Source organism: Mustela erminea, chromosome 6, assembly GCF_009829155.1.
Source record: "Mustela erminea isolate mMusErm1 chromosome 6, mMusErm1.Pri, whole genome shotgun sequence".
NCBI lineage: Eukaryota > Metazoa > Chordata > Mammalia > Carnivora > Mustelidae > Mustela > Mustela erminea.
In genome coordinates, this window is record NC_045619.1 from 117,117 (window position 1) to 128,620 (window position 11,504).

Below are 11,504 nucleotides of genomic sequence, written 5' to 3' on the forward strand. Positions count from 1 at the left end.
ACGCAAGCTTTTTTGTCTAAAGTTCTCTAATTTTGTTGCTTGCCTTTTCAAAGGCATTTTCTTTCAAAGAATAAAAAGCTTTCATTATTATAGAATCAATGCACATTTTTTCTTTTATTTGTCATATTCTTTATGCCCTAAAAAATCTTTGCCTACCTCAAAAATCACAAAACGTTTCCTCTGTGTTTTCATCTTGAAAGTTTTATTTGCAACAGTTAGGTCTATGATTAATTTCAAATTAGTTTTTATCTGTGATGTCAAAAAGGGTTGATATTTGTTTTTTCCGTTTGGGGATGTCCATTTGTTTTGCGCCACTTTTCAAATTATTTCAAAATAGTTTTTACTGTGGTGAGATATATATAACATAAAATACACCCTTTTAGCCACTGTCTAGCTCAGTGGCTTTACGTCCATCCGTATTATTGTGCAACCATCTCCGCTGTCCGTGGGTCTCCAGAACTTTTTTCATTACCCCACACAGAAACGGTGCCCATCATGCAGTAACTCTCCATCCCCCTCTGCTAGCCCCTGGACCCAATATTCTGTCCTCTGTCTCTACGGGTCTTACTGCTTTAGCACCCTCCCAGCACCATTTTTGGTGAAAAGACTTTGCTTTTCCACTGAAATGCCTTTCCACGTTTATTGAAAATCTGTTGATCACATATATGCAGGTCTATTCCTGATTTTTCCTTCAATCTACATTTATATTTTCACTAATACCAGATTTCTTAATTTCTCCAAAGGTTTTTTTTATTTATTTACTTGACAGAGATCACAAGCAGGCAGAGAGGCAGGCAGAGAGAGAGAGAGAGAGAGGAGGAAGAAGGTTCCCCGCTGAGCAGAGAGCCTGATGTGGGGCTCGATCCCAGGACCCTGAGATCATGACCTGAGCCGAAGGCAGAGGCTTTAACCCACTGAGCCACCCAGGCACCCCGGATTTCTTAATTTCTGTGAAGTCTTGAAATCAAGTACTATAATCCCTACAACTTTGTTTTTCTGTAATCTTTTTGGCTATTTTAGGTCATTTTCATTTCCATATAAAGTTTAGAATCAGTTTGTCAGTTTCTACAAATTTTTTTAAAAACCTGATGGGAATTTTATTGGTACTGAATTATATCTATATCTAGAAAGAATGGATTCTTAACAATATTGGATCATCCTATGTGTGATCATGGTAAATCTCTTCATTTATTTTGGTCTTCCTTAATTTATTTCAGCAAGGCTTAGTAGTTTTCAGTGTAGAATTTTTACGCATTTTTCTTAAATTTATGCCTAAGAATTTTGTTATTTCACATTATTGCAAGTGAAATTTTAATTTCATTTTTTATTCTTAGAATTTTTTTTATTTTTTAACATGTAATGCTATATTAATTTCATGTGTACAATAATACAGTGATTCAACAACTCTATACCTTACTCAGTGCTCATTGTGGTAAGCGCGCTCTTAATCCCCTTCACCTATTTCACCCATCCCCCTACACCCCTTCCTACTAGAACCATCAGTTTGTTCTCTACAGTTAGTTCTGGTTTTTTATTGGTCTCTTTTTTTCTTTGTTCATTTCCTTTTTTATTTTTTTTAAAGATTTTATTTATTTACTTGACAGAGAGAGAGACATGGTGAGAGAGGGAACACAAGCAGGGGGAGTCAGAGAGGGAGAAGCAGACTCCCCACTGAGGAGGGAGCCTGATGCAGGGCATGATCCTAGGACCCTGGGATCATGACCTGAGCTGAAGCAGACGCTTAACAACTGAGCCCCCAGGCACCCCTAAGTTCATTTTATAATTGTTTGTTGTTAGTATAGTATATCCAGTATACTAGCCAAAAAAAAAAAAAAAGTTATCTACAAAAAAGTATATATTTTTGTATATAAACTTTGTAGCCTGTAAACTTGTTAAATTCACTTAGTTCTAGTAGCATTTTTATAGGTTCCTCAGGATTTTCTACATAATCAGGTCATCAGCAAATAACAAAATACTTATTTCTTTAGAATTTTCTCCATTTTATTTATTTTTCTTGCCTTATTCCAATGGCTGGGACCACCAATACAGTGTCATATAGAAGTAGTCAGAGCAAGCAGCCCGGCTTTGCTCTCAGTCATGGGAGGAAAGTATCTGATATTTCACCATTAAGTATGAAGTGAAGGTTTTTTGGTAGATGGCCTTTACTAGATTTAGAAGGTCCTCTTCTAGTTGTCATCTGCAGAGAGCTTTTCATCATGAACAGATGTCTGACCTCCTTAAGGATTTTTTTTTTTTAAACCCTACTCAATAACCCGGCTTTATTTCATTGGTCAGAACTGAGTCTGGCTGCAAGTGAGCTTAGGAAATGAAGTTCTTTCTTAGGTGAACACATGACTGCCCCCCACATCAAAATCAGGGCTCTATTAATGAGGAAGAAAGCATGATGGATATTAGAATAGGCAGGTAGCAATCTGTCAACCTACGTATTCAATTCTAGATTAACAGTTATTTACGCTCCACATTTTTAACTTACGATTCTATTGTCATCTAGGTTCTACTGCTGACATTGAAATAAATGCTGTTGTTATTCTTTCTGTATTTGTTCTTTCTGGATGCTTTTAAGAGCCTGTCATCTTTAATATGATTCAATTTCAATTTATATATAGGTGCTGTTTTGGTTTTAGTTGTCCTGTTTGGGGTTTGTTATGACTCCTGGGTCTTACGGCCTACGTCTTTCATCGAATCTGGAACTTCCCGGGTATCATCTTTTTAAATGTTGTATCTCCTCAGTATCCTCTGTAAAAATATGTTAGATCTCATGGATGAGCCTTGAAAGCATTATGTGAAGTGAAATAACTGATTCACAAAAGGGCAAACATATGATCAACTTGTATGAGATATTTCTGGGGCTGGGAGAGGAGGGAATAGGTGGCTATTATTTCATGGGTACAGAGTTTCTGTTTTGTATGATGAAAAGTTTTGGAAATGGATAATGGTAATGGTTCTACAACGTTGTGAATACATTTAATGAAATTATAAGGTATGAAATTTTTTAAAGATTTAAAATTTTTTAAATATGTTAGACCCTCTCATTCTAAAATATTCTCATCTCCCAGTCTATTTTGTATTCTGGGTAATTTCTGTAGACCCATCTTCTTTTTATCTTTTTTTTTAAGATTTTATTTATTTGCTTGAGAGAGAGGAAGAGCCTAAGAACAGGCAGGGGGAGAGGCAGAGTGAGAGGGAGAGGCAGGCTCCCCACGGAGCAGGGAGCCCAATGCAGGGCTTGATCCAGGACCCTAAGATCATGACCTGATCTCAGGATCAGGTCTCTCTGAAGGCAAACACTTACCTGAATGAGCCACCCAGGTGTCCCTCTAGGGCCATCTTCCTATTCAATAATTCTCAGCTGTGTCTAGTTTGCTGTTTAATCTGCCTACTGAAATTTCAATTTTATTTTTGTTTTCTAAAGTTATATTTTTGGGGGCACCTGGGTGGCTCAGTCAATGAAGTGTCTGACTCTTGATTTCTGCTCAGGTCGTGATCTTAGGGTCCTGGGATCCAGCCCTGCACCAGGCTCTGCACTCAATGGGGAGTCTGCTTGAGATTCTCTCTCTCCCTCTGCTACTCCCCCTGCTTATTCTCTCTCTCTCCCTCTCTGTCTCTCCCTCCCTTTCTCTCTCTCTCGCAAATAAATACATAAACCTTTAAAAAATAAAGTTATACTTTGTTCATTTTCAAATCTATCAGAGTCTTTCCTTTTTTTTTTTTTTTCCCCAAGATCCTTTCTGACCATTTCTCATCTCTTGTCCAGGTTTTCAATTGCATCTTTTATCTCTGTGAACATTTTTAGCATACTTCTATGGTTTATGATTTTAGATTGTGACCTCATGTTTGGCTAACCCAATCTGTGAGAACCTGGAGAGACTGAGTTAAGATGGTGGTCCTCCAGAGATTATTTGCATCTTCTCCTGCTAGACGCCCCCGTGCTGCCAACCTACAACCACTTCAACTCAATGCCAAACCACCCAGGTAATATATATTTAAAACCCACACCCATTTGAAGGTAAGTCTATGCTTATGAATTCTGAGGAGAGATTGTATTTGCATCTTGTGGTGAGATCATCACAATATCTTTTCTGTTTTTTGAAAATCCAATTTTTTTCTAGTCTTTCTAGCCCATCACTGAAGTTATGGGTCTTTAAAAATCCTGAGAATGTCCCCAATAACATGCTTTCTTGCCCTCTTGCTTTTAGTTTCCATTTCATTTAGTGTCTCTGGGGATATCCCTTGCTTTCTTTCAAGCTCAGCTACATACATTTAAAAGAAGGCAAATTTTATTCTAGTGAACATTTCCAAATGTTTTGCACTGGGTTATGTTGTTGAAAATCTTTTTCTTTTTCTTTTTTTTCTAACTTTTTAAAGTAATCTTTATACCCAGTGTGGGTCTTGAACTCACAACCCCGAGATCAAGAAGTGCATGTTCTACCTACTGAGTCAGGTGCCTCAGAAATGCTTTTCTTTTCTTTTCTTTTCTTTTCTTTTTTTAAGATTTTGTTTATTTATTTGACAGAGATCACAAGTAGGCAGAGAGGCAGGCAGAGAGAAGGGGAGAAGCAGGCTCCCTGCTGAGCAGAGAGCCCGATGTGGGCTCGATCCCAGGACCTGAGATATGACCTGAGCCAAAGGCAGAGGCTTTAACCCACTGAGCCACCCAGGCGCCCCAGAAATGCTTTTCTTATTCAACCACAGCAGTCAGCACACATAAGTGTTTAATGATTGTTTGCTGGACAGATGTTAAATGAGTGTATAAATAACAGAAGGACATTTTACATTTTAAGATGTTTATTATAGACCTATACACACACAAACAGACCCCAAAATATGAGGTACTAGGAATATGGCACTGTACCAATGGGTCCCAACTGGTCACCTACATCTTCTCATTCACTTAGGATTTTGGCATCTTTTTTTTTTTTTTTTTTTTTAAGCAGGCTCCACACGGGGTATGGAGCCCAACTAGGAACTTGAACTCATTACCCTGAAATCAAGAGTCATATGATTAACTGACTAAGCCACTGAAGCACCCCCAGATTTTGACACCTCAAGTTCTGACATCACCCATGTCCCTCCAAGTGATCCCTCACACACTGGCCCCCCAGTTCCCCAACCTCTCATCTCACTGAATGCAAAAGCTAGAGTTTGGATATAGATTACAGAACTGTGCATAGCTAATTTGACCAAAAAGGGATTTAATACACCAGGATTAGTGCCTACAAAGTCGCTGGAAAGACTGAAAGAGAAGCATCTAGTCTGAGCTTCTAGAAATGCACCCAGCCCCCAGAAACACCGTGGAACTGGTTCTCTAGGGAGTTACTCTTCTGCCACAGTTGACAAACTGACGTGTTGGAAAGCTGGTGCCCCAACTGCTGGCCCCAATAGGCCACACCTCTCAACCCCTTTTGCATCTAGGTAGGGTCATGTCACAGAGTTCTGGAACTGATCTGGGTGGAAATGATATGTGCTACTCTAACGCTAACCCACAAAGGCCTCCTGCTCAAGCCTGCCTGCCCTCCTCACCCTTCTGCTTGCTGGACGTAGGTATCCTGGATGACTTGAAGTCTGTATGTTGAAAATAGCAGCACTTCCTTTGTCCTGGTCCCTAAATGACTATAATGAGAAGAGAGCCCCCCCCCCATCCCTGCCAGTGTTGCAAACTGGACTTTCTGAAAACAAGAAATGAAATCTGTTTTATTAAGTTCTTGAGTCTTAGGGGTTTAGCTGTCAAAGTAGCTGGTGTTTCCTCAGCTGATACTCAAGTGGTGTTCTAGAGGCCTCACTGGGCCTGCCTTGGAAGTCCTTGCCTGGACCAGCAAATAGTGTTGCACTGGCTGCTCAATATACCTTGACAACTGGGGAAATTAACACAAGATCAATTTGCATAGCCACCATGTCCACTGTGAGATGGACTTATGTCCAGGGAATGGCTTTAGCTCAAAACGAGTACCCGACAATCCCTGAAAACTTCAAGTGCCTCCCCCACCCCCCACCCTGCCCAGTGCATAGCAACCTTGGCAAAGTCTGCACCTCCCTGCAGGGGAGGCCACAGGGAAGACTTAGCATGGCCTTGGGTGTTTCCGCCAGGTCTTTCCCTCTGGCACAGGGCTCAGGTCTGTGAGTGACTCATGTCCAGGAATTGGAGGAGGAGCCGGAGCGACTTTCCTGCGTGGTGAGTCAAATGAAGGCCAGTTCCTGAGACCCAGGGTTTTCCAGCACCACCCAAGCCTCCACCAGCACTCCCCTGTGTGTCCTGGAGGGTGACTCCGTGGCCAATGAGCCAATGCAATGGTCTCTGAGTCCACATCACTATGTTTGACCAACATGATGACCACACCTGCCTAGCTGCGTGGCCTCTGCCACCCCATTATCTCCTCGTTCTGTTTCATCTCACCCTACAGCAGCCTCCCCAGAGCCTCTCAGGAGGGTTGCTGCTCCCCTGCCTTCTCCAAACTACAGCCTTTATTATCTTGGTGATGGAGGGATGTCCTCCAGGCCCTCTTAGAGGACACACGGGGGACAACTGAGCAGGTGAAGCACAGTATCTTCATGTCTCAGACTTTGGATGTCTTTTTCTCCACTGCTAAAAAGAAACGACAGGCTCCAAAATGTAGTCACTTTTGCTAAGCCCCCCAAGACTTATAACCTAACCTAACTGCAGTTTCAGCCTCTCCCAGTAGGGGAATTTCAACCAGTCAGTCTGGAATTTCCTGGTCAGCCCAGTGAGGTCTGTGTGATGAGACCCCTGCCTTCCGGAAGGAAAGGGGACCTTGCCTGAAGAAATCCACTCTTTTTACTTCCTTATCCCCTTTCTTCTGCCTCTAAAATCCTCCCAGTTTGTACGACTCCTTGGAGCTCCCTTCTCCTTACTGGATGGGATGCTGCCTGATCCAAGAATCACTGAATAAAGCTAATTAGATCTTTACATCTATTCAGTTGAATTTTGTTTTTCAACACCACCAAGCCAAGGACTTTTCAGCATCTCAGCTTCATCACATGGGCTGTCGTGAGCCCTGGTTTTAATTGCTAGTGCTGGATCAATACCATCCCAGTCCCTCAGATCCAGAAGGTTGCTCACTGTCAGTCTCACCTGATTTAGGGTCATCTTCCTCCAATATCCATTCCTCAGGACTTTGCTGAAGGAGATGTGCAAAATGGTGCAGTTCCCTTGGTGTCTAAGTCTTCTCTCCTGCGTTTACATTAAAGTGCCCCTGTCTTGACCTGGAAGGCTAGACTCTGACCCCCGGAGGAGCTTACACCACAGCCTTACGTTCCTCAAGCCCTGGGACCCATGCACTGACATCTGACCCCAGCCCCCGAGGCCAGACCTGCACCAGGCTCTGCAGTAGGGGGTCCCGGTGGCCACACACATGGAGTCTAGAATCTGCTGCTAAACACTGGATCTCCTTGAGAAGATGCTCAGTCTGAGCTCCGTCCAGTCCCTTGAAAGAAAGCACTGGAAAGGGAAAACTGTCCCCCGGCTGGTCTGGGCAGAGCTTCATAAATTAGTATTCCTGATGAAATTGCACAGGCAATGATCTGATGACCTTTAATGATGGCATAATCTGTTTTGGGAACCGGTCACCAGCCCAGCTGCGTGTCATTCACGGTAAAGTGATCTGTAACCAGAGGTTGTTTTGTATCTAGACAAACAGCGATTCTCTTTCCTGCCCTGAATGAATCTTTGAGGTAGTCTCTCGGAGGCTTTCCTCTTGCGTGCAAGACTGAATGAAACTTGAAAGACCTCCTCCCTGCTGGTAACTCAGTTGACAGGTTGACTTCATCTCGCCACCTTGCTGTCACCCAGGTGAGCCCTGTCTTCCCCAGCCCCCTGCGGAACACTGTCCCTGTCTGGCACTCCTCATGGTCGTGGCCCCGCACCACCGTATGACAATAATGGTAGGAATAATACAGACTTGCCACATGCCGGCCAAGGCTAAGCCTCGCTTATGTCAACTAAGAGCAACAGCTCACAACTGGGCAGAGAGTAGGAGAGGGCGCTTGGACACCAGGGAAGGCCTCACTGAGACAGTGACATCCCAATGGACCTGAAGGAGGTGGGGAGATAGCCAAGGCTGATGTAAGGTCGAGAATTTCAGGTAGGGAACAGCGAGGTCAGAGGCCTGGGGCCAGAGGGTACCTACTGATCTGCAGTGAGTGGGGCAGGGGCAGAGGGACAGCAGACCCAGAGGCACACCACTGCACGCCAGCCACGGCACTCCAGGGCAGTAAACCTCCCACCGGCTCAAAACTGCACACCCTTTCTGGGAGCCTTCCCAAAGCCCTCTCCTTTCCAGTGGATGCCATGAGAACCTCCCAGTCAGCACCTTGTTAAAGAAAGAATTATTCCTGACACTTGTTAAAATGCTAAGGTAGTTGGTGGGAATGCAACCTGGTGCAGCCACTCTACAAAACAGTACAGAGAGTCCACAAAATGCTAAAAATAGAGCTACCCTATGATCCAGTCACTCCGCTACTGTACATTTGCCCAAAGAATACGAGAACATTAATCCAAAAAGATACATGCACCCTGGGTTTATTGCAACATTACTTACAATAGCCAAATTATGGAAGTGGCCCAAGTGTCCACGGTCCACGGACTGACGAGCAGGTAAAGGAGAAGCGGCAGATCTCTACAGCGGGATATGACTCAGCCACCGAAAAGAATGAAATCTTGCCACTTGCAATGGCATGGATAGAGCTACATATTACAGTGCTAAGTAAAATAAATCAGAAAAAGATAAATATATGAATCCACTCATATGCAGAATTTAAGAAACAAAACAAATAAACAAAAGAAAAAAGAGACAAACCAAGAAACAGACTCCTAACAACAGAGAACAACCAGGCAGTTACCAGAGGGGGTGGGGATGAGCTAGGCGGTGGGGGCCAGGAGGACACTGACCGCACGAGCAGTGAGGAAAGTGTGAAACTGCTGGCCTGTGACTTTGTGCCCCCGAGACTAATGGGACACTGTATGTCAGCTCACCAGAATTTTGTAGAAAGGACACATTTAACCAGTGAAGACAGTAAGCACACGTTATTCAGGACCATCACGGTATGTACACAGACCAGAGATGGAATTTCGTGGTGGGGGCTCAGGCCTGGTTGCGGCATGGGTAAGTGAGACCCCTATGGTAATGGGGTTCAGAACATGCCACCCCCAGCGATGACGCCTTGCACACTGCATAGTTCAAGGTGAAGGGGTCTGAGAAAACAGCAGAAGCAGGACGGTCACTCTAACCTCCCCTGAAACAGGCCATCAAACCCTCCTGTAAGAGGCACCCTCCCTGTCCCCAGAGAACAGGAACAGCCTTTGCCAGAGACAAAGGGAAGAAGCCCAACAAACGGGCGCCCCCAGTTCCCTTCACCAGCCTCGTACACCTCAACCTGCCACAATCTCCCACAGCTATCCAGTCCCCATCCAACCAAGCACAAAATACGCAGGTTTAACTGTTTCTCCGGGTCATTTCCTTATGAAGTCTCCCATGTCAGGTGAAGCTTATAAAATTAAACAAATGCATGAGCTTTCTCCTGTTAATCTTTTTTTTTTTTTTTAAAGATTTTATTTATTTATTTGACAGAGAGTGATCACGAGTAGGCAGAGAGGCAGGCAGAGAGAGAGAGAGGAGGAAGCAGGCTCTTGCTGAGCAGAGAGCCCGATGCGGGACTCGATCCCAGGACCCCGAGATCATGACCTGAGCTGAAGGCAGCGGCCCAACCCACTGAGCCACCCAGGCGCCCTCTCCTGTTAATCTTTATCAGTTTAATTTTCAGACCCAGACAGGGACCCTATGAGGGTCCAGGAAAACTTGATCTACAATAGCCAAGCTGCAAGTGGGGGTCAGTGGGAATGCCCGACTGCTTCACAAGAAAAAATCATCAGGGGTGAGGGGGGTTCTGGTTCAACCAACCTGCCAGGATTCTGGCCAAGGACAGGTCAGGGGAATCAGACATCAGCAGGGGGGCGGGGGGTAGGGTGGGGGAGAGGATAGAGAACCTGATCAGAGGGGGCCCCTGGGAGGCTCAGTCAGTTAACCATCCAGATGCCTTCCACTCACGACATGATCTCAGGGTCCTGGGCTGGAGCCCTATGTCGGGCTCCCTGCTCGGTGGGGAGCCTGCTTCCCCCTCTGCTCCCCCTCCACCCCATGTGCTCTCTCTCTCAAATAAATAGATAAAATCTCGAAGAAGAAAAAGAACCTGATCAGATACCGAGGGGAAGCGCTTTTGCTAAAACTGGGATTTACAAGGAGGTGCACAGATGGGCCTAGGAGCCAGTTCAGGAGCCTGACTGAAGTTTGGTCAAGGAAACCTCCCTCCCTTGGTTGAGAGATGCACCCACCTGCTGTGCCCTTCTGGAACTGGGGCCAACCACACCACATCAAGGTGGCTGCAGGGGAGGAAATCCCACCCGGGTGCACAAGAACAGGAACGGCGGTTGCTGAGGGCAACAAGGACGGAGCCGGAGGCCTCCACAGATGGCTTCGGATGTCCTGGGTCCCCACATTAGCCAGCCCCAGGAACCAGTGCAGAATCCCTTCTCGTTCTCACTGAAGACACTCACCCACCCCACCCACCCCACACAGGCCCAGGAGACAGAGGCCTCTCCTCCTTTGTCCTAGGTACAGAAAGACAAGACCAGCACCACTCATTGCAAGGCCCCTCTCCTAACTGTGGGCGTCAGTTCCAAATTAGCAATGTCCCAGGCGTCCAGAGCCACATCATGCGGCTGGCAGGCTGCCTCCCATCAGGCCTCTATCCCAAGCTGACCCTCCTGCCAGCTCCTGCAGCAACGCCAAAAAAGAACTCACATCTCCAAAAGACTCAGGCGCCTGCAGAGGCTTGGCTTTGAACAAACATAGCTGGCAGCACACAGACCTTCCCCCTACCTAGAGGTCAGGGCCGGGCTGTCGCAGCGGTCCCGTGTGCACACACCTGAGCAGCCTTCAGGAGCCGCAGGGGGAGATGCCAGCCTTTTGCGTAACATTACAACCGCAGGCAGGCTCTTCCCAAGAATCAGGGCAGGTCCTTGGCTGCCTGGGGTAGTTTCCAGCTTGTGGCTGAAAGGGAAGAAAGTGCTTTTGGTTAACTCCTTTTAAACTCCAATTCACAGCGCCGACCAGCTGTGATAGCTCCAATTACAGGTTCAAAGATTTCTGGGCCACAGAAAAACTTCCTGTCCTGGCCACTCAGCCCCATACCGCTCCCACGCAAAGGCCCAGAAACCACCCTGGAACGTGCCGCCAAGGGGTTGGGTTGCCAGAGACCGGACCCCTCCTTTCCCCACAAGGTCAGCAGCAAGTCTTGACCACAACCCTGAGCCCCATCTCTGAGAGTTCCTGCCCTTCAAATGTTGCTCCCCCACACTCCCCCTTGTCTTGAGCTTTCATGTTTTGTCAGGAAAATGCCAGCTCCCCAGCTGGGGTGCGGCTTCAGTGGAAGCTGTGTCCTGTTCCCCAACCCTTGTTCCCAGAGCCCATTCA